The 23,959-nt window shown below is 51.1% G+C and overlaps 1 protein-coding gene across 3 annotated transcripts in view; it reads left to right on the top strand.

Annotated features, from left to right (window-relative positions):
* The first annotated feature begins 5,265 nt into the window (after nucleotides 1-5,265).
* The window catches only part of SH3BP4 (SH3 domain binding protein 4), a 78,213-nt gene continuing 59,519 nt past the window's right edge, over nucleotides 5,266-23,959 (top strand). For 2 of the 3 annotated variants that reach the window (XM_008138425.3, XM_028140622.2), the window contains exon 1: nucleotides 5,266-5,655. The gene's annotated coding sequence lies outside the window, so the exon portion shown is untranslated. Of the gene's footprint in view, nucleotides 5,656-9,050; nucleotides 9,068-23,959 lie in introns of those variants that run through there. The other variant, XM_054722974.1, reaches the window with a different exon arrangement.

Below are 23,959 nucleotides of genomic sequence, written 5' to 3'. Positions count from 1 at the left end.
CCCCCTGATACACTTTTAGAGGTACAGTGCTTGATCCAGACATCCAGAACAAGTGCTCTTGTTGCTGCTAAAAGAACTTCTCACTTCCCAGCCTTCTCCCAGACGATGCCCCACCCCCATCTGTGAGACTTAATGCATGAGAGAATACTCGGTCCCGTGACACCCTAGTTAAGCTCCCCTGTGTGTGTGACTAAGGACAGCCAGCAGGATAAAGGGCTCAGTGTCACAGCATTCTGGGATGGGAAGGATAGGGGGTTCCCAGAACGACACACACATCCCCCAACATCTTTTGACTAAAACAGAGACTCTTAGAGGCAGTGTCTTACTGGATTCCAGGCAAAGCAGCTTTCTCAGCTGCCAGGCAGTGGCAGAGGTCGGAGCAGAGTCTGAACGCCTGTGTTTCTCGGTACCCCTGCACAGTCACCGGGCCTTGGGGCCCCCACCTGTGAAACTCTCCGTCCTCACCTTTCTCCGTTCCGCACCCCCCCTTTTCACTCCAGCCACGCTGCTTGCTGTCCTCATAGTTCCATAGGGTGGAAGCTCTTTCTGGCCTCAAGGTCTTCACTCAAGCTGTTCCCTGGCCTGCCAGCCGCTCCTGACTCAGCCCCCTGAGAAACAATGCCGTCGCCGCCCCGGAGGGCCCTCTCTGGGTCTAACCGAAGGCAGGTAGGTGCCTCTGGTGACCTTCCATTCGGCGCCTGTGGTTTCCTTTAGAGCACTTGCCAGGGGCAGGCTTGACCCTCTCTTTCTCCTACGGCCACCTGAGTCACAGCACCAGGCCGGTGGGGCTGATTCTGTCCCGCCCAGCCCCATGTCACAGGGCCGCCAGGGGCTGGCACACAGCAGCCGCCCAGTATTTCTCGAGTGCACCGACATGATGTCACTCTTCAGGCTTGTGAACCACGCGGAAAGCACCTTCTCTCGCAACTGAAACCCGTGGAGTGTGTTTATCCAAGCTAGGGTTTCACAACGGCCCCCTCTTCACATTCTGAGTCGGGGACAACGCATTTGAAATTCCACTTGGCCATGTGGATGATTCAGTGTCTATTGTTGCAGATTCCATTGGAAAAAGTGCCTCATGCCCGATGCTCTCCCCTTTCCCTTGGCTGTTTTGTATCTTCTTACTCTGTTTCCCCCTTGACACGGGCAATTTGTCCATGATGGACTTCACTTCGCCAAAGGAACATTTCTCCTTTTATTTTCATGTTGAGGATGCCCTTGTGTGTCCAGAGACCCGTTTATGAGGGCCCCCCATGAGATTTCTGAGTAGTTACTTTCTGTTGTGAAGTGTACCTTATAGATGTCCAAAATGCCGTTCCATATTAGCAGATTTGGTAGCGTTCATGGAGAGTTATTCCTGTCTGAGCTGCTGTTCTGGGAGTGTTGTGTCTATTTTGAGAAGCCTCCAGAATGAATCATTAGTGGCGGTGAGTGGTGTGGATGAAACTTCAACTACTGCTGATTTTTATAACAGAGGTAACAAGTTGACAGTCCAAAACCACCCCACCCCCTTCCTCTGACTTCCCCCTGCAGTTTATTGCCTACGCACAGGAGGTTCCCTAAAATGTCATTTGTCCTATGCGTAGAGTAGACACCACTAGAGAGGAGCCCACGCTCATGGCAAGATTGGGCAAGTGGAATTTGTGGAGTCTGAAGTTCACGTGCTTGTGGTGTGTCATCCACCCTTTTCCCTCAGGGCAGTGTGGGCCGCCTCTTGGTAACTACTGTGGCTTGAAAAAGGACATTCCTGTGTATGGCTGGTATAAAGCTAGGGCCATTCTCTTGGGTTTTATGTGAACCAAAGAATACCTTATAAGTGTGTGTATGTGTAAACAATAATGACAACAGCTTATATTTATAAATGTATGTATGTACTGCGTGCCCAGCACTACACTGAGCAGTCTGCAAGCATTACCTCATTAAATCCTTGCAAATATTGCACCCATTTTAAGATGAGAAAACATCCAACCCTTAAGTAGTAGAGCTGGCCTTGAACCCAGTCTGTCTTTATTTATTTGTGCATGTGTATGTATATATGTGTATATATGCACACACACATACATATACACACATGCACACACACACTTAACATGCTAAGAACAAGGTTTTAGATAGACATATAACACACTGCTAACCATGAACTCTCTCAAGAGGGTATGAAATTGGGGTCAATGCTTACTTAATCCTTTACACACTTCTTTCATCATTTGGACCCTTGAAACAAACATGCATTATATGTGTACCTGAAAAACCAAGTTATTGATTTTGCTGTACATGTTCCCACTAGACATGCTTACTGAGTAATTGAATGTTGTGAATGTTATGAGTAGCTCATGTTTCTCCTTCTGTCTTTAGAAGGGTAGTTAATGAACACCGGTGGAAGGAGAAACCATACCATCAACAGGAAGCAACATCTCGAGGCCTCCGTGCCTTCCAGAACGCAGAAGACAAAATGGTCCCTGAACAACATCCACTTCAACATGCCAGGCTGTCTCCCAGCTCTTACCGGCTTCAAGTGCAATTGAGCTATTGTAGTAAGAGTATAACATACTAGTAGATGTCTATGCTTATTTTTTGTTTGTTTTTTTTGTTTGTTTGTTTTTTTGCTACTCTCTTTAACCATTCTGACCTCCATAAATTCCTCTCCTAGGAAGTGGGCTGGCTGGTTTGAAGAAGCTCGCCGCACCACGATACCTAGTATTATTCATACAATTGTGGACACCAGGAGGCTTCCTCTCTGCCCCCCAACCCTTCACACCTGGTAGCAGCTACAGTTATTCACACTGTGCCCTGCATTCCCACAGCTCTTTGTTCTCTGTGATTTTAATGTCTCCTCCTCCCTCCCTCAGTGGACTCAGCTTTTCCCAGGCTGGGCTCTGTCTTTGACTATTTTTGTTCTTTGCCCTTGCTCTCTGCACCAGTGTGCCTGCCTGCGGAGCTTTGCATGCTTTGGGACACTCGTGGTGCCTCTGAGAATTGTCTTTTCATACCTTTGTCCATTTTCTACGGCTTGTCCTCTGCAATGCTTTATCAGCATTTTTTTTCAACAGTGAGGATGTTAGTCATTTGGAACAGCAGCAATACTAGGAGCTAAAACTTCTTGAACACCAGTCTGTGCCAGGCCCTCTGAGCACTCACATGCGGCATTCATCTTTCATACTGATGTAGGAAACTGAGTCACAGGGGCAAAACAACTTGTCAGACATTCCAGTCCAGTGCTCCCAATTCAGTGCTCCTCATGTGCCCCTGTACAACCTAGGACCCCTGGGCCTCCACATGCTCCCCAGACACCCTCCTCTTCTCTGAGGCTTCTCTACCTGCCCCTTCAGGGGCACTGTCTCTTTTTAAAACCTGCAGTATACATTTTAGGGCTGTCAAAACACTATGATCAGAGCCATTTTTAAATGGAGCCAGATGCCTCAAATCTTTGGAATGTTAAACATGACAAAATAACCTTTGGACTGAGCCTAAAGCAACGCCGTATTCCAAAGAACTGTTTGCAAAGATAAGGAAGTTGTTATTATGACCAGTGGGCTGATGAGTACTGGACTGGAAATTTTTTTAAAAAATTGTTTAGAATTAACATCACTATGCTATGTTATCTGCACTAATAGAAACTTCTGTCTCCTCTTGATGTAATTGTTCCCCTTCTCTTGTTCATAAATACCCTTCGCCTGTCTCCTAATCAGAACACTATCTGGGCTTCTGTCTGAGTCAGTGTGGCCCCACATAGCTATTCTTATTGATTTCAAATACATGCTTGGTGCCTCACTGTGAAAGGCCCCTTTATTTTTAGGTCAGCAGGGCTAATTATATCCATTTTCAGGAATTCAATGGTCCGCGCATAGATGACACCAGAATCAGAACACCATTCTCCACCCTTCTAGACCCATGTCTCTGTCTCCCCGTGTCTCCTGAAAATTACACGACTTCAATTCCAGAGTTAGGAAGCAAGATGCCTCAGGTAAAGGGAGGTCTGCTTCCAAGGCAGAGGGAGCCTGAAAATAGAGGTCTGAATTTGGATTCACACGTTCCACGAGATCATGACACAGTACCTGAGGTCTAAAGTAACCTGTAACATGTGAATATCTGTCTTAGGAGGTACGGTGAGGAAAGACTCAAAGGGCATCTAGCTCTGGACCTGACATGACAATTGTTAGCTTTTCTCCCCCCGAAGACCTGTGCTTCCCCCTGGTTTCAGTGTGCAGGCGGGGGGGGGACGGGTCCTGCAGGGGGACCTCAGTCCCAAAGTGGTTGGAGCCCAACCTCTAGAGTGGCCTTGGGTCAAATTCTGGTCCCATCACTTTGCTGCCCTCGAATCAACCCTCCAAGGTTCAGTCTACTGAAGTGTAAAACGGGCTAATGAGAGTAGCCAAGTGCGGGATTTTCTCAGGATTAAGTGCATCAGTCCATGGAAAGTGCTTACCACCCAGTACGTGATGCATTCATTTACTGAGCATTTATTGAGCACCTACTACGTGTTAGGCATGTTCTTGGCATGCTAACCCAGCGGTGCACCGGCCATACCAAGTGTAAATGGTTGTGCCAGTATGTATTCCGTCTGCATCCTGCTCAGCAGCAAGTTCTCCTTTGTAATTTTCAATGTCTGCCTTTTTTCTTGTTCTTACCTTTTAACTTTGCGTTTGCCCCCACAGCCCCGCACCTGCCTGCCTTGCACAGTCCTCAACAGAGAGTGCTGTGAGTGGTCTCAAAATTAGGCTCTACCCTCCGAGGCCGAGGCCTGGCCGACGCCCGCTTGGAGACCCGAATCTCACTCCGGGGACCTCGGAGAAGAGATGAGAAGATGGGGATGCCATAGGCACAGGAGTGTGGCCAAAAGGTCTCCATGAAACAGCCAGGGACCACGATTCCAGGGGCGCCCTGCGTCCTGAAGCCCGCTCCCTGGCCGGCGGCGCCGGGAAGAGGAAAAGAATGAGGTGCCCGGGCGGGATCCCGCGGGAATCCTGAGACCAGGCGCCAACTGGCTCCCGGCGGCAAAGTGCCACCGCCTCGCTCCAGGTAACACGCCCGGCCCCGGCCTCCAGGAGGCAGCACCTCGACCTCGCCCCTGGCCTCCGGGCCGCCTGGGCTCACTCCCGCCCCTTGGCGATCGTCCCGCCCCCTGCTTGCTCACACCCTGCCCCCGGCCTCTGAGTTAGGCCCCGCCCTCCACGCTCGCCCCGCCTCCGACCTCCCTCCTCTCGGCCCCGCCCTCTTCGATCGTCCGGCCCCGCGCTCAGCTTGGTCCACACCCTGCCCGAGCATCTGGGCGGCCACCGCACCGTCCCGCTCACTCCGAAGCCGCATTCCCGGTCCTCTCGCCCGCCCCGGTGCCTCCATAAGGCCTCGGGTCAGGCTCCTCCCCGGCCAGCGACCCCGCCCCGGCGCGAGACCACTCCTGCCGCCGGCTCCCGCCTATTCCCGCCCGGAGTACCGCCTCGCAAGCCCTGCCCCCGCCTCGGAGCCCCGCCCCGACTCGGGGACCACCCTCAGCCCGCGGAGGCGTGGACCGAACGCTGTGGGCACCCTCGGAGGTCCCGTCCCCTCGCCTTCGCCGCGCGTTGGTTCCCGCGGAGCCGCGCGCGCCACCGGCCGGACGAGCTCGCAGACCACGAGGAGAGCCGCTGGGAGCCGGTGGATCGCGATGCGAGCCAGGTAGGCAGGCAGGCAGGCAGGCAGGCGGCGCGCCAGGCGGTCCCCTGCAGGCGCTCCAACCCCGCGCCCGGCCTCGCTCCCGCGGCGCCTGCTCGGGGCTCGGCGGGTTCGCGCTCCTCTCGAGCGCTGATCGTTTCCCCGCCGCCTGAGTTCGGGGGTCCGTGTGCCCTGGCGGGGCTGGCGCCTGGAGGCTCCGGGAAGCCTCGCGCACATTTTGGAGCTTCCCCGGGCTCCCGGAATCACCCGCACAGGGCAGGCGGGTCGGGGTTCCGGGAGCCGAGACGCACTCGGAGCCCCCGCCGCCGCCCGGCAGATCCCAGTTCTCCCGGCCCAGACGCTCTGTGGGGCGGCCCTGCGGGGTGGCCTACCTACTTCGACCACGGGGCACGAAGGTGGGGGCTGCTCATGCACCTCCCCTGGCCACAGGGCGCCCCGAGGGCTGGAGGGTCGGGGCGCCCTCTCGCGCGTACTCTGGGTGGAGGGGAGGGCGCGCGGTCCCGGGTTAAACTTGCTGGTGACGATGCACATTTCAAGTTCGGAGATCCCTCGTTTTAGGATGGAAATGAGAACCCGGGTTTTCAGCTAAGCCGTGCGGGGACCGAGCAGCCGCGAGTTGACAAGGCTGGCGGCTGGCGGGCGGGGACAGCTGGGAGCGGCACGTTGTTCTCTGAGTGATGTTTCCGGGGAAGCCCGCTCCGCGGCGCGGCTTGGGGGTCTGTGGGATCCTAGCCTCGGAGTCCGGTGGCTCCTAGCCCTGGGCTGGCCCTGCAGCGGGGGGTCCAGGCCCTCTCTGGCCCTTCCCCGCGGTGTGGGTTGGCCCGAGGAGCGGCCGGGGGCTCTCTACGTGCGGAGAACGTTGTGGAGCCTGGCGGATCCGGTGAGATTTTAAAAAGGGAACACTGGGCTGGATTTTATTCGTGCTGATTCTTTTCCAAGTTAGTGCAGCAACTTGGTACCGTGTGCTTATCAGTAGTAATAAGTTAGGACAACTTTTGTTCTGATCACAAAAACAATAAATGCTTTGGGTAGGAAACATGGAAATCAAGACATCTAAAACAGAAACCAACCCTTAGGTCTTCCAGCCTTTAGTATTTATTCATCTTCATTGGGGTCACATGTTTGCAGAGTTCATCAATAAGTTACAACTGGAGTCTCTACCCTAAGTCAAAAGTAATCTCTCTCTGCAGCTCTTCCCTCCCAACCCTTCAAAATGTGATGGTGTCTGAGCACCCAAGTTTGGGTTGATGGGCCTTGTTTCCTGCTCAGCGGGCTCAGCTCCCTTTCCAGTGGGCGGTGTACTCCCTGCCTTCTGTAGGCCCGAGATGGAGAGAGGAGTGGTCAGCTTGGAACACTGGCTCAGACAGGATTGGCCTTGTGCCTCTCCCCCTTCCCTGTGGTTTTGGTTCCTTGCCTTGTAAAAATGAAGGTAATGATTCTCAATCTGCTTCTCAGGCCACCATAAAAATTAATGGGTGGTTTGCAAAGCATATTGCCATTCTTGGATGGACAGCGGCTGTACTTTAAGGGGCTAGGGAGCATTTTGCTTGCTGTTCTGTGTTGCCATCATCATCAAATAAAGCAGTTTGCCTCCCACCTGGCCATCCTGATCAGGAGACGGACTCCAGGAATGTCCAGTGGATCCTGGAGAACCATCCTGGTACCCCAGAAAACGGGGGCCTTGGACAGAGACAGCACACTCAAACCCATCTCCCCTCTGCCTTCTTCTGCATGTGGGCAAATGGGGAGAGGGTGAGGGGTCATTGATACTAAGACGGCCCCAAGTTGCACAGGCCTGATGCCTGTCCATCTGTGTATTGCTGAGGCCACCCTGGCAGGAGAGGGAACAGTTAGTTCTGGGAGAGAGACTTCGAAAGTGCACAAACCTGGCTTCCTTGGGGTTTGCTTTATGGCTCACTTGTTTACTTAATGAACAATGACCACCTCAGCTCTGCCTTGCCGCAGAAGCTTCTGTGAGCTCAGATATTTTTCCTGTCGTCCAAAGTCAAGAGCGCCACACTTCAGTGACCTCTTATAACAATTAGAAGGGCCTCTTGCCATTAGTGAATTTCAGGGATGAGAAGCCGGAGTGGGGAGAGGTGCCGCACAGGTTGCCTTTTGTTCCCCGAGAACAGAAACCACGGGGGAAGATGGGAGATCCTCTTTCTGAGAACATCTCACGGGCTCCAGTTGGTCATCTGATAGTTTCATTTTTTTTATTGTCGCTCCCACCAGCACTTGGATCTGCCCAAGTTCTAGTAGCTTATCCTAGCTCAGACACCGGGGGGCTTCCGGTAGGACCCTGGGAGGGGGCTGGACAAGTTGCTGATAGTGCCCTTAGCCCAGCTCATTGTCTGGTAATGTGCTTTTCCTTATCTCGCTGTGGGGGAGGAAGGGGAGGCTGGCGGGATTTTTTTCCTTTGCTGTTGTTTGTGAACTTGCTTTCTGGTCGGGCAGCCTGGAATTGTTTTCCTGCAGGCTGCTTGAACAGACCTCTTTCTTATTCTAATGTTGGTTTCTAGTCTGATAATAAGATATGCTAATGGTGCGTGGGGTTTTAATCCTTGGGTCCCCGCCAGTTAAGTGTGGGTGGGAGGTGTGTGTGTTCACTCTTCTTCCTGGGGAGGAACCCCTCCCTCCCCGCCCCTGGCCTCCACCAAGCAAGCTTAAGAGCTACCAGTTCACCCCTGATGACCTCATCCCCGCTCAGGGCAAGCCTCCCTGGCTCCCTGTTTGAGGTTCCAGCCTTGTTTTGACTGAGGAGAAGCTGCTGTTTAGCAAGTGGGCCTTGGGCCAGCCATGTGGGTTTCCCTTAGCTTTGTTGTTTTCAAATTCGACACCTGAACTGGGCCGTGTTGCCATTTTTCTTCTGAGAACTGGAGCCCAGTCCGTGGGGTATTTCATTTCCTAAGGCCCTGGAGATGGGCACTAGGACTTCTTTGTCCCGAGGCCGCCGCCTGACAACCAAGGATTGGGAAAGGTCGCTGAGCCGGGAAACAGACTTCCTAGAAGCGTGCACAGACCTGCTTGGCTCCGGCCCTCCAGGGTTGACACTCCGGTCTCCTGGGCCCCAGCTATGTGCACAATAGAAGCCCCATGTTCTGCCACTACCCTCTGGAGGGGTGACAGAAAAGTAATTCAAACCCCCCACAGACCCAGGGAACAATCCAGCTACTGACTCAGGATCTTCCCGGTCGCCTGAGTCTGCTGCTCCGTGGGCCCCAGGGCTTCCCTGTTACATAACAGCACCTGGTGCGGGCAGGACCCGCGGCTCATAGGAAAGGATGCCAGTCTTCAGCCTTTAGGAGAAGGCAAGAGGATGCAGAAGGTGTTTCAGAAATGAAGGGTGTGTGTGTTGTGTTTCAGGGAGGGAATGGTAAAGTCCCATATGTGTGCACAGCTTCTGGACCATCAGGTGAGCATATACCCTCCCAAACATCAGTAGTGATTTGAGGGAGAGAACGGTGGACTAAGTTCGCCTAATTTAAATAGAGATTTGGGGTGTTTTCAGGGGAAGAAATCAGTATCGCTTGCTAAGGGTTTACGATGTACCAGGCCCCGTGTGCATGCTTTGAAAGCCTCCCCAAAACAATGAGAATTTAAGTGGCTCCTCCAACATAACAGTCCATTCAGTAAGTGCTTGAGCTGGGACACGAACCCCCGAGTCAGCTTGATCTCCCAGCTCACGTCTTCCAGGGAGCTGAAACTGAACAAGCAGCTAGCTGTCTGTCACATACTTTGGTAGCATTTAGGCATGAAAGGAGCAGAGTGCCTGCTTCCCATAAACCATGATTAAAAAAATAAAATAAAATAAAAAAACTAGATGAAATGTTTAAAATCTGTGAAATTTTTTCAGCCTGAATGGAAGACAGCCAGTTTACACCTTTGTTCCTGGGGGCCTGTGCTCACCCTGTCTGCAGGGTAAAGCTTGATTTTTTTTTTTTTTTTTTGGAAGACTGGTTTTGAAGTTGGGATAACTCAGCACCTGCTATGCAGTTTTTCCTTGCACCGTGAATGAGGTCACTAGAATAAGATTATGGGGAGGTTGATAAGTAAATGTAAGATAAGGGTTCCGCCTTCCCCTTTACAATTTCAGAAATGACATATTACTGAGATTATTCTTATCTGCTCAGTAAAAACTAGTCTCCGGGGAACTCTGCTGAAGCCTGTTAGCCCAACTCTTCTGAACAGATTGAAAAGAATACTTTCTGCAAAAACGGTTCTGTGGTTCCGAATTCTTATGTCCTTTCCTCTCTTCCCTGTCTCGCTAGTCTGTGCGATTTAGGAAAAGCCTGCCGGGTTCTTCAGAACGTGGAAGCCTACTAAAGTCTGCAGGCCTAAAGGGAATACAAATGTTTCCTTTTCTAGCTTCTCCAATGTAGGAGGTCCTGAGCCTGCCACTGCAGAGAAACCTGCTCTTTGAGGGGGAAAGACAAAGAGCCTTGATTGTAGCATCTGCCAATTACTGGGTGTAAATACTCCCACCATGGCTGACTTCAAGCTACCAGTGCTGGGGCTGCACATGACTAAATATGCGACAATCTGTGTGAGCCAGTAAGAGCTGATTCAGCTTACCTTTCTTGGACCTAGCCCACCTGCCCAAGCCCCCTCATGTAATGAATGAAATGGCTGGCTGGCTTCTGCTTGGACCATGTCAGCCTAGTTGTGCGAGAGGAGAGAGAATCTGGGTCTCATTGAGTAGCCTGTTTTGGCCAACAAGAGTAAAGTGGTTTAAAACTCAGAGCACACATTGAAATCACCTAGGAATTAAAATAAAAATGTTTAAACCTTTGCTGCCTCCTTCCCCTGTGAATCGGAATTTCTGAGGGTGGGGCTCAGACATGAGTAGTATTTAAAAGCTCCCCCGTAGAGCCCTGGCCTGCTGGCTCAGTTGTTTGGAGCATTAACCCATATACCAGGGTTCAGATTCCTGGTCAGGGCACATGTCTAGGTTGTAGGTTCTATCCCTGATGTGCAAGGCAACTGATCGATGCTTCTTCCCCCCACCCCCCCACTAAAATCTAAAAAAAAATTTATATATTCTTGGGTGAGGATTAAACATGATAATAATAAATAATAATAAAAGCTCCCTGGTAGAATCACCATTCTTATGTCTATCCAGGGTTGAACTCCACTGACAGGAAATTTGAGAAAGTGTCAACGTAAGACGTATCCAAACTATAAAGAGTTTTTATAAGGATTTATTGGAGCCAAACTGAGGACATTGCCAGGGACCACCATCTCAGATGCTCTAGAGAATAAGTTTGCAGTGTCTTTTACGCATTTGGAAGAAAGGAAGGAATGGAAGGAAGATGATGTGGAGGTGGAAGAAAGCAAGGCAGGGATTGGATTACAGGATAGTTAAGATGATTATGTGCTCTCTTGAGGGTGATGCTTCCAGGGATCCGAAGAAGAAGCATTTCAAAGGTGTTGTGAACCCTGATGGGGGTGGGGGGTGGGGAGACGCACTAAGAAGGGCTCCTGTTGGCTAACTGGGCTGAATTTTAACAAAGCAGCCATTTCTGCACAGGGCCTCTCATGCAAACTGCACTTCAGGGAGAGGCGACTGCCTGCCTGCACCTTGTTCCTGCCATCTGAGCCAGCCCTTATAAAGGTTTCCTGGGGCCCTGTTTCAGCCAATAGGACTGAAGCTTTATCCGTGTCCTTCTTCACTGCACCCCAAGTTGGAGATTCCTGTTGGTGAATTGGCACTAATGACCATCGGTTGACAATGTGTTAACCTAGATGCACAGAAACAATGGACAGGGCTTGCTTCAGGCAAGTATATATCTTTCTATATGCCTGGGATGTAACTACCTACCATTCCCTGGCCAGTTAGTGGCTACCCACCATGACCTGGCCAGTTAGGAGTTTATGATCAGAGAAACCTGCGAGGTTATAGTTTGGCCAGATATAGTACACAGCCCCTTTTCGGTTCGTAAGAGGTAGTTTGGGGCCAGGCATGGCAGACCCTGGGTTTGACACCAAGAAGTTGAAATTTCCCTCGTGGAGCCTGGGAGCATTTTCCAGCTTTGCGTTTGAGGACTAGGCAGGCAACTGGATCTTCCCAGTTGCCAGTTGCCAGTCCGGTGGCCCTTTCCCTCCACGCTGCTGGTCCACGTACTTGCTGTGCCTCGGTTGCAGCTGCTGGTCTAGCTCGGAGAAGGGTCTTGGTGGAAGAAGGGGTCTGGATGAAGCAAGGAGATGGCTTCTTGGGTGGGCGTGGCTGATCTTGGATGTTAAAGCGGAGAGCCAGCGTCTAGAGGAGCCCCCCAGAACCCCCAAGTGAAGAGAGCAGGGACGCGACACTAAGGACTTTTTGTAACAGTCCTTCAGCTTGGTGGCACACACAAGCTGATTATTTTTTCTCTGCATAATTAGCAGTAACATTATTTTAAAATGCGAAAGCTTTCTTTGGAGGCAGGGCGCACGTGGGAAGCGAGTGTCATTGAACTTCTGAGCCAGTAAGAAGTGACAGTAGGTTGACAGATCTGGGACTAGGAAGAGGCAAGCGAGGCCCCTGGGCTGCAGAACTTAAGGAGGTGCACATGCAGGGGCTGCCTGTCTGGTCGGGGAGGAACCGATGGAGAGCGTGGACTCAGGGCTCCTCCCCTCAGAGCTGGACCCGGCGGTATGGAAGAGCGCACTGGAGATGTGAGCGTGAGCGGTGGGGCCTGGGAGCACACTCTGGTCAGCCCCTGGAGCTGGGGCAGGAGGAGTGAAGCAGCTGGAGGTGTGTCCTGAGGCCAGGGAGGAGGAGGTTGGGGGTGGGAGCCCGACACAGACAGACAGTTCCTGGTACTGAATGATCAGACGCTGGGGACCACTGGGGTTTGATTGTTAGAGCTGCGTGATTGCGGGAGTGGGAAACTTCTAGAAAAAAGTAGAGAACACAGCATAGGCCACAGAGAAGAAGGTTAGTGATAAAAGAAGTAAGGTTGCCATTGGAGGGCCCAGGAGGGCCCAGGGTTGGGAGGGACCCGCTGACTGGGCGGGGGACCAGAGATGGGTGTGAGTGGTTGTCCTCAGGAACTGGCTTCAGGCCTTCCCCAGATGCCTTTTCAAGTTGTACACCTGCCGCTTGTTTTCCGCACCCTCTGTGGGAGGCTAGCTGGGGGCCTCGTTTGTTCCTAAGACCCAGTTCCCTAATGCTCCCTGTCGGGGAACCCTTTCCCGGTTCCCCCAGGTCAGGGGCTAACCACTGCTTCCCTGCATGCCTGTCGCCCCCCAGGCAGGCGCTGCATGCCCTTTACCTCCGAGTCCTCAGTGCAGACAGCTCGTCTCAGGAATGAAGGTGCTGGCAGGGGAAGAGGGGCTGGCCAAGGTGGCAGCGTAGGGCGGCGACTTCCCGAAGAACCCTTCAGCGACAGCGCTGGTATTTTCTTCTTAGACATCCTAACAGTTTAAAACTTACAGTACGTCATTTCTGGCCTATGAATAACCATCAGCTTCCTTGGAACTGCTGTCAAGGGGCCGTCCCATGCTTCTGTGCCATTTAATTTTTCATTCAGCCAAGCTTGCCCAGCTTCCTTTACCCACCTTAATGCTTTTGCTCTTTTTGAAAGCATTTGAAACTTTAATAGGTTTAGGATACAAAGAAGGAAATGGAATATCTAAAAATGCACGTACTTTTAAACATTTAGAAATTACCGGTGGTTGCCCTAGCCAGATTGGCATAGCGGTTAGAGTGTCAGCCTGCGGGCGGAAAGGTCCTGGATTCCATTCTGGTCAAGGGCCAGTACCTTGGTTGTAGGCTTGATCCCTGGCCCTGATTGGAGCAGGAGGCAACCCATCGTGTCTTTCACATCCATGTTTCTCTCTCTCTGTCTCTCTCCCTCTCTTCCATTCTCTCCAAAAATCAATGGAAAAAATATCCCTGGGTGAGGATTAACAAACAAAAAGAAATGACTGGTGGTGCCAGATATTCGCACGTGTCCCGCACATAAATGGGAAAGAAGGGTACGGTGTTCAGCCTGAACTGCAAGTGCTCGTTAGAGGCCATTTCTGTGAAGTGTTGGGCCCAGGACCTGTGACCAGAGCAGCTCCGCAGACGGTGCGGAGGGTGGTGGGGAGGGAAGACAGTAGTCTGCTGTGGTCTGGCCTCACTTTCCCTCCCCGTCACCCCGTTCCAGACATCCCCTGGCGGAGGCTGTGGGGTTTCTTTTTCCCTGTGGTTTCGGAAATCAGTCCTTCGGGTGTTCGCAGGAGAAAGTCCTGTTTGGCTCTTGTACTGGTTGGCAGCCGCTGGGAAGCTCACGTTTATGGGAAACCAGAATTTCGAATTTTGGTCCCATTTCAGGCCTATGTCTGAGTGACATCACAGGAGATCTGTCACTGGCTGGATATAAAAAGTGATTCTACTTAGAGCCCCCTCCTCCTTTTTCTTTTTGCTTATATTTGTTATAACCACCCATGATTTGGGACTGTTCAGCTAGGGGAGCAGTAAGTATACGTTCCCAGAGACAGACCGGGGCCTGTTTAGTGTAGAACCTTCTCGGCTCCACAGCCAGGGCTGCAGCAGTCAGTCCTGGGGAGGGGACGGCTGCCAGGAGTTCATATTCTCCAGGCGGAACCAGGGACTCGTCTGTCTCCTCACTTACGTTTTATTCTTAATATTTCAAGAGTCTGAGAAAGTCATGTTTCAGATAATTTGGCATTTAGATAGATGCTAATCTCTCAGATATAGTTACTACTTGGGGATACACACCTGAAATACTCACCTTCACCTTTTCACAGGGACGTTTCCGTGGCTTCACGTGTTGACTGGGCTTTTCCTCCGTGTCCCTGTGCCCGAGGCTTCTGGAAATGGCTCTTTCTTTTCAGCCAGTCAAATGTGAAACAACCCGTGTGAACAACTGAAAGTCATCATATTTGATTCCAGGAAAGTCCTAATTAAGAATTAAGTGACTCATCACCCATTATGTTCTTCCAACATCGTGTTTTATATCCAGGCCATTGTTAGGGAACAGACACAGCTGGAACGAAGTTGTCACCAGCTGGACTGCGGGGGGAATTCCTTTTCTTAGTGGGGTCTCCGGTGGCTCATCCTTAGGACCTGTTTTCTTTCTGGTGGCATCGAAGGCTTCTCAGTGCCACACACCTGTCTGTGTTTGCATCTGTGGCTTCTGTATCACTTCTGGTTTTGACCCGGAGCAAGTTTTTGGCCTTCTCCGAGCTCAGCTTTCTGATCTCTGAAATGGTGATGGTGCTCCTTACCTCCGGGCTGGGAGATGGACTGTGGGGACCGGGGACTTCACCACAACACCCCTGCCTGTCCAGGGAGCCCCCTCGTCACTGTGGCTTCTTCTGAGCCTTGTGCGCACTGTAGATTATTCTTAAGTGTTGAAGAACTATTATTTTTTTTTAATGTGGTGCCATCTGAATTAAACAGGAGTGCAGGATTTGGATATTTTTAGGTGTTCCATTTGACCTTTAAAAAGTGTACAGGCGCAGACTAGCAGCATGATGCATGGGTGTCTAAATAGGGGTTAGGATCCCCAATCCTTGCCCCGTTTCTCCACGTCCTGGGAGCAGGAGAGGTGTCGGGATGGAGTAAGCAAGGTGTGTCCCAGCCCCAGACCTGGGATGGGGTGTGGCTCTGGCTGGTAGCATGGGGGGACCAGCAGCCAGCCCCTCACTGGAGGCCTCTGTGTGCCAGGAGACCTGCTTTGCCCTTGGGGTGCGGGGTGGGGTTGGGGAGGGAGGTGAGAAGCATGTTGTGGTCAATAGAAGTACTTTCTAGGTATATACATTGTTTGGGGACTGGTTTCTTATGACTTCTTTCCTTTAAATCCCATCCACTTAAGCCTTTTTTTAAAAAAAATTATTGAAGAAATACTCATCTTAGAAACATTAGCAAATGCAAAAGGAAAATACGTTTGTATCAGTGAAACTCTGCCGCCCACAATAACCGCTCCGGACATTTGACATGTAAATCTAGACTTTCCAGACAAAGCCAGGGCAGTGAGGACCGTGTGCACGCGGCCCGGAATCCTTCAGTAAGTACTTGTCCAGTGAATACCGCACTTTTCTAAAACTGCTTTTCACCTCAAATTGCTGCTAACATATTTCCAGGTGAGTAAGTTCAGACTTCCTGTCAGGCTTGTAGGGAACGCACCCTCCTGATTTAAGAAGTCCTTGTTCATGGACAGTTTCCAGTTACTATGAAATTATAAATAGCATCACAGTGACCATCTGGAGATATCTTTCCATGCCTGTAAGTTTCTTTTTGAATCACACACACACACACACACACATTGCTTTTATTGGGCTTAAAATCTGTACAGAACTAATTATATGGACTGTTGGGTGAGTGTATACTCACTACTCAGGAAAGCCCCCCCCAAGGAGTGATGCAGGGAGTTTTTTCATATCTTGAATGAACTTTGGTGAACTTGTACATGAGTCTTGGACTCGCTGGCACCCCTTTTGGGGGATTTCATTTCTGATTGTCCAAATCCTAACACGCTCTGTCTGCACTGTGAGTTTTTGGGTGGGGTTGGGAGGGCACCCCTCAATTTTAGGAGGCACAGCTACACGCCAGTTTCAGGAACATTGAAACACGGGGGAAACGTGTGTTTTAGAACACGGGAACTGTTTCTGTTGGGAGGTCCTCAGGGCCCACTCCCTCCTGGGAAGACATGAGTGGTTTCAGCGTCAGGAACGGTCATTGCCAGCTCCCAGGTCATGTCCCCGTGGACGGCAGGAGTGACCTGTGGGGCTGTGTCCCTATCGGCTGTGAGTGGACTGCAGTTTCAGCTGGCACAGGGCAGTGGCGTAGACTGGATTTTCAGAGCCTGCAGGTTCGTGACGAGAAAAGTGCTCAGTACCTCCCGCTGGGGACAAGGCTGTGATTTTTATTTCACTGCGGTCTGGTGTCACAGGACGTCTCCGTTCTGGCAGGAGGGGAACTCAATTACGGGCGGAAGATCTTCTGGCCTGTCTCCTGAGCGTGGTCTTGGCACCGGCGGCATCCTGAGTCATTGTCCACCTATTGGCACATGAGACAGCACTTTGGGGGCCATCAGGACACCAGGAGATTGCCCATTCGCTCTGGTTATTTGTTCTGGAGTGCCAGGCCCACCTCAGGGAGTTTGGGGGGCCGGAGCCCCTAGACCGGGCCTGATTGCTGAGCCCTTTTGTAACTCTCTGGGACACTACCCTGGTCCTCTTCTCTTTCTGATTAGCTCTTATGTGACTTCAACTCCTTTATTCCGTCACCCTCGCTGAGCCGCTGCGTGCCAGGTGGAGGGGGATGGAGAAACCACTAGAGACAGCCTCTGACTGGGGAGGTCAGGGTTCACGGGGTGTGCTGCGAGGGGGGAGGGTCAGGGCAGACTCCTCAAAGTAGCCCCACTAAGTGGGGGGACGTGAAGAAATTGTGTGGTGCAGGCAGGGGTCTTGGGCGTGACGAGTGATTGGGTAAGTGCAGGGGCCCCAAAGAGGTGACCACTTTCTGGCCATGGGACAGTTAGGTGGCTGGATGGCAGGTCCTCTGGGCTGCAGTTGGCTTTGAACTTGCATCTCGGGGCACTGGGGAGCCTTGATGAAATGTGCCAGCATGATTTGGAAGGGGCCAGGGAGGGGACCTGATGCACCACACCTCATTCTGACTGGGTCCCCTCCTCACAGTCTGACACCCCCGGCGCCTTGGGGTCCCGGGACCCCACTGTGTGGCCCACAGTGATGCTTCTCCCTCATGGCCTGTTGTGAGAGGCTGGTGAAGTCATCTGATTAAACGGCCCCTCTGCACAGTTTTAAGAGTTTACCTTTATTTAAAAAGGACACGTTGGAAACTGAGCCACCTGTCGGATTATTAAGGGAGTCAAAGCATTTTTATGTTTTAGAAAGGAAAAAGGTATTAGGAAGATAATGGAGATTTCCAGGTAAAACAACATCGGAGGGACTCAGTGCGATGGATCTGAGTGCCTCTCCCTGGTCACCGGAGCCCCTGACTGTCTTTGAGGCTAACCCCAGGCCACAGCACACGGGACAGCAGCCCGGATGAGTCCTGGTGTTCCTTGTCGGGTTCTGAAACTCATCAGGCTGTGGCGGGGGGGGGGGGGGCGGGGTTCTATCCTGCCTGCCCCTTCTCAGCCCCACTCGAGCTGCTGAGAGGTGGCAGCTTTGCCGGCCGGCCAGCGGATTTCTGTGTTTAACCCACATGAACCTGCGAATCCCATGTCCACTTCAGTAGAACCTCTGCTCTGGGAGGACAACCAGCTGTCCTCACGGTGCTCAGAGTAGAGTCATGACGACATGGTTAAAAGGACATAGCTCCGAGCTGGAAAGTGATGTCATAAGCACGCTCTATTGTCATTAGAGAAAATGTCAAGGAACTGGCTGCCGATTAAATTGGGAGACTGATGATTATTCTGGGAAAAAGCGGGGTTATTTCGATGAGCAGGGAAAGGGAGAGAAGAGCAGTGATTCCTTGGGGAGCGGTGGGTGGGAGGCTGCAGGGAACAGGTAAGGCATTCAGGACAGACTCTGATTTACGGCTTAGATGATGGTACATTGGGCTCTACGGAAAACTGGAGCCGGAAAACTGGAGCCGTGACTTTGAATGTGTCAGGTTGCTTGTGGTTTTCCTTTGCCTTCAGATGTTGTTGCTGGGAATTGCAAATAGAGGGTCAACAGAAACGGCCTTGTTGTTTGGGTGTGAAAATTGGCAGGCAAGGGTTGGGCGGTGTCTCCCGCCCCCCACCTCCCACCCCCCACCCTCTATATTGACTGTAACAAAACACAGTAAACTGTACATTTTACATGTTTGGGGAGAATAGAGGAGAAATGGTAGCTAATATTTGTAAAGCGCCCACAGGCAGTCACTGTACTGGGTCCCTTGGCTTTGGTGACCCCCCTGAAGAGCAGGTGGTAAGTGGCCTTGTTCACGTCAATGGTGAAGCTGAAGCCAAGAGGATGGTTTAACGTGCCCATGGGCAAGGTGAGTGTGGAAAATACCAGGGAGTAAACTGTTCACCTGGAGCTTATGCCTGGATACTAACTTAGGGGGTCTTTACCCCAAACCTTGAGTGCCAGGCTTCCACGGGCAGTGGCACCAGGGTGCATACATGGACTAGGAGGGTGGCACCACTCAGGTCATTAAAAACGACAGGAAACCAGGCGTTTCACTGACGGGCATCCTTCATGAGTGTTTCTCGGATCAATGCTGCCATAGAGGAACTCCCACCTCCTTCCCCTGCGACATGTGTTTTAGACACGGCATCGCGTTTTGAACGTTTTGCTGACTTCCCATCCTACAGCGGAGGATCCCTGTGCCTTCGACTCCCGTAGTTCCTTTGAATAATAAGGATACTCAGAAACCTCGGAAATGAAGTCGTGGCAAATAGTCCTGGTGTCAAACTGATGTGAACATCACCTGTCTGGCAGAGAGCGGATAACCACTCTGCTTAATTAAGCTAACCCTGCACTTGGTAATAGAAGTATCAGGAAATACGGAATCTAAGAGATACATTCTGCTTCTGATGATCACAGCTAGGATGTCGGTAGCGTTTGCTCTGTGACATCCAGTGTCTTTGCACTTTACCTGTCAACTCTCCATCTTTACAAGTCCTGTGAGGCGAGGGACTCTGGCGGTGTCTGTGTAACAGATGGGGAGACTGCGGCACCAGAGGGGCTGTGGATACAGCAGCCAGGATTTGAGTCCAGGCTCTCAACTCTTAGACTGATCTACCCCTCATTGGCTGCTAGGTCTTCCCCAGGGTCGGGATGTCCCGGAGTGAACAAGGAGCTTCCCACCAGACCAGAGAGCAACGTGGGACAGTGCTAGGGGGAAGGTGTAGTCTCAGGTGAGATGAGGATGGGCAGGTAACAGCCAGGTGGGTAGTCTGAGGGGGACAGTTCCTGTCCACCATCAGGAGCCAAGGCTGAGGATGGGGGAAGGCCCTAATGATGGGAGGGTGGGAGCTGGGCAGGAGGGAGCTCCATTTCCTCCCCCACTGCCCCTCATACTTAGCAAGCACACATGAGCCCTGCTGTGGTGATGTGTGGCGCTATCTCCATCAAAACTGTCATCGGTCAAGGTCTGCGCCATGCCAGGCACCAGACAGGACACTCATCAGGATAATCTAGAATTACAGATCTTCACCACAGACTGGTAGGTGTTTTAGAGATATCCTATCTAATAAAAAGGGAATATGCTAATTGACCATCAAACCCTCACAAAGATGGTGGTGCCCACAGCCAATAAGGAGGGAATATGCTAATTGACTGCCAAGCCTCAAAGATGGCAGCACCCACAGCCACAAGATGGCGGTGCCCAGTCCCCACAGCCCCGCCGGGGCGGCGGGCATGCGACATGGCCGGGCCCGCCCCCAGGCGGGTCTGGCCACTCCGCATACCTGCCTCCGGAGTCCTCTAGTCCCCTCATCCCCCCAGCTGCCCAGGGCCAGCCCGAGGTGCAGGCAAGCCATGAATATCGGCTGTCCAGCTGCCCAGGGCTGCCCGAGGCTCAGGTAACCAGGGCCGGCCGAGGCTTGTGCTGCCGGCAGTGGCAGCAGCAGAGGTGTGATGAGGGCATCGCCTTCCCCTGATCGCCAGGTCGCCTCCCGTCCTTGAGGGCTCCCAGACTGTGAGAGGGGGCAGGCCGGGCTGAGGGACACCCCCTCCAGTGCATGAATTTTCATGCACCGGGCCTCTAGTATCTTCATATCTAGGAACCTGCCCTCAAATATCTCCATTTTATGGTGCTTTCTGATTTGCCATTTTATATTAAATGAAGAATTAGTGCCATATGTGAAGCTCCCCACTTAGGTCAAAGTGCCTCCAGTTTTCCTTCCACCCACAGGCTTTTCCTCCATCCAGTGAGGGTGACTGTGTCCAGGGCCCCTTGGTCCTCTGTGGCCTGTCCGTCAAAGCTGATGGAATGAATGGTGGACGGGGACCAGCTGAGCTCTAGTCCACCAGGAGATCCGGCACACAGGCCAGCCTGGTGATAACTGTGATGGACAGATGGAAAGTTCTAGAATAGCCTCTTTGGATGTTTGAACTCAGAGGGCCTATTTGGAAGTAACAGCATCACTAGAACTGTGTGTGTTTGTGTGTGTGTCTGTGTGTGTGTGGCTTACAGTTGTGTTTCCCTAACTGTGTGCTCCAAAGAATCACCTGGTGAGTGCCTATAGCCAGATGGGCCCCAGGAGTCTGTATAATTCCTAAGGAATCTCTAGTTTTTATTATAATATCTTCTTTAACCCAAGCAGGTTTTTTTAAAAAATATCTAATTTTGCCCTTTTAATTTTTATTTATTTTTTAAAATATGTTTTAATTGATTTTTAGGGAGAGAGAGAAACATTGATGAGAGAGAAACAGCAACATCAATCATCTGCCTCCTGCACGCCACCTGCTGGGGATCAAGCCCACCACCCAGGCATGTGCCCTGACCGAGAATCGAACCGGTGACCTCTTGGTTCATGGGTCGATGCTCAACCCCTGACCCACAGTGATCAGCGCTGTCCTTTTCTATTTTTCTCTCTTTCTAACCTGATTTTCTAGTTAACTTCGGGTATCATTGCCTTGGGACCAGTGGATGTCTGCACAGATTTCTACTTTGGATGTTATTGAGGTGTCAGGAATGCTTCCCGTGTTGGCTGGTGAGCATCCTTGGATCCTTCTGCATCATCTTCTCCAGGACATGGGGTTCGATACGGATCAATGATACTATGCTCATTGATTATGCTCTGCTCTTCGTTGTGTGCCATATGCTTGTCTGCCGGGCTGTCAGATTTCAGTAGCTGGGTGCAGGGTTCCCAACACGACTGGTTTCGTCATTTTCTCTCTGGATCAGCACGAACAGTTTTCTTCATCTCTGTTCTTTCGGTAGGATAGTTGGATTTTTTTTGTCACTTTACAATCCTGGGTCTTCATTCTGTGGCCTCCTGCCTGCCTGTCTCAGTGCCCGCTGCGCTGGTCAGAGCCCAGGTACAAGCAGTGGTACTGAGGACAGTGGTACTGGGGACTGGCCTGGAGGGCATCCTTATATGACTCCTGAGCTTAAGGGCAGTCTCAGCAGGGCTACTCTCATTCTCCTCATTGACCCATGAGGGTTACTCCCATGTATTACTCAGGTTCCACCCCTGGAGAGTCAGTTGGCCTGGAGCTGGGGCCCCCAGCATCCCTAATTTTAAAAGCATCCTAGGTGACTCTGTCCAGCCAGAATGAAAATCACCAGCTCTGAGTGACCTCATTGGAATGTGTGTCTTTAATGGTATCATTCCTGAGATGATGGCTGTTTTAAACTTTAGGTTTGCTTAAATTTTTTAGTTATCAGGCTACTGAGTGCTTTTGCAACAATTCCAAGCATGAAAGGCATGGCAAAGTTGAAAAGTGAGTCACTCGTCTCACTGGAGTGGCTGTCTGGGGTTCTTACTGCTCTCCTCGGAAGCCGGCCTGACCTCCCAGCCTTGACCTCTGGCCTTGACTTCTGGGCTGATTCCACTGGCTGTGTGGTAGTCTTCTGTACACTGTGTCATGGAGGTGTGCATGTTCCCTTTTCTGTTTATTAGCTTTGGGTGGCGATTTTCAACCGGTGCGCCACAATAACTTTTAAAACATGCAATACCTGACTATTTAGTCGGGGACACTAACTTCTTTTCCCCTTAGATTGTCAAATTTAAAAAAATGACAACAGCCAACACAGCAATAGCCATCCAGTGTGAATGCCCTGTCTTGAACCATAAATATATAGGTTAGGTAATAGAGTTGCATCTTATTGGTCACCCCTCATAATAAGGTTGTGTCTGATTGGTTAATTATTAGTATATAAGAAATCCTTATACACAAGTATAGGCACCTGGTTTTTTTAAAAAGTCACTTTGGAGAAAAAAGGGTAGATAATTACTATTATTACTTCTTAAATCAATCAAAATTGTACCTGTTTATTTTTGTCAGAATGGCAAAAAATAATATATTTCTTGGTGTGCCGCAAAATTTTAGTAATTAGCTAATGTGTGCCATGAGATAAAAAGGTTGAAAATGGCTGGCTTTGGGGATCAGGATGACTTTTTGCCTCTACAAGCAATTGCAGACAGGATTGTTTGTCTTCATAAACTGCTTTACATCTGTCTTCTGGGGCACCAGGCCCGAATTGAAGCTTGTTTACATGTGTGTTGCTGCAAGGTGCTGCCAGAAACTACTGGAAGAACACAGGATAAGCTACTGTTTAGGACCGCCCTCTCTTTTTAAGGATTTTTAATTATTTATTTTTAATTGTGGTTAAAAAAAATCACATAAGATTTACCATTGTCAACTGATGGTCATTGTCACCAATTCAACACCAACAAAAATCCCCAGTTTTGGGGTGTGCCGAAGAAGGAAACTTTATTCAGTGCAAACAGTAATACAGCCAGCGGAGTGTGAGGAGGCAGCCCTTGCTCGGGCCAGTTCCCTGGGGCCAGGCCTGTCTCAGGCTAGACAGCTCTCCTCTGCTCCGCTCCTCGCTCCTCGATGGGTGGTCCGCTTTGCCCTGTGCTGATCTGCTTGGCTCTGGTCCAGTGAGACATCTTTGGTGTTCCAGCTCTAGCAGGGGAATGCAGTCCCGGGTGGAACGTGCCCTCTTAGAGCCACCAGGGAGCCAGCTTTTATGGACAGAAGTCGCCGCACCTGGTCCCTGCGAGGTCTGTCCTCATACAAATGAGGACTCCAAACCCTCAAAGCTTGATTGGCCCAAAAGAGACTGTCCTGATTGGTCAGAATAGAACTGCTCTGGTTGGTCAGAACCGTGAAGTTCCAATTTTATGGGAAAAGCCTCAGTCCTATTGGTTGAAATAGGACTCCAGGAACTCCTTTAGAAGGGCTGGCTCAGATGGCAGAGACACAGTGCAGGCAGGCAGTTCAGGCTTCTCCCTGACGTGCATTTTGCGTGAGAGGCCCCTGTGTACAAATGGCCACTAGGCTCCATTTTAGTTTTTTTATTTTATTTTAATTTGAGTTCAGCTAGCCACCAAGAACCTTTCTTAGTCAATGTCTTCTTTCTCAGGGTTCACACTGTCCCAACAGTGAAGTATACAGTTCAGTAGTGTGAAGTGTATCCCCATTGCTGTGCAACAGATCTTCAGAATGTTTTCATCTTGCAAAACCGACTTGCCATTAAATAGCATCCCCTCCCCCACCTCCACCCCACTCCCTCTCCCATCCCCCCCCCACCCTTGATCACCATCACCTTTCTGCTTTCTGTTTCTGTGAATTGGACTATTCTAGATAGCTTGTATACGTAGGATCATACAGTATTTGTCTTTTTGACTGGTTTATCTCACTTAGCATAATGTCCTCAACGTTCGTCCATGTTGCAGCC

This window comes from Eptesicus fuscus, chromosome 11, assembly GCF_027574615.1.
Source record: "Eptesicus fuscus isolate TK198812 chromosome 11, DD_ASM_mEF_20220401, whole genome shotgun sequence".
Classification (NCBI taxonomy): domain Eukaryota; kingdom Metazoa; phylum Chordata; class Mammalia; order Chiroptera; family Vespertilionidae; genus Eptesicus; species Eptesicus fuscus.
The sequence above is the reverse complement of the archived record's forward strand: the minus strand, read 5'-3'. Positions and strand labels throughout refer to the sequence as shown.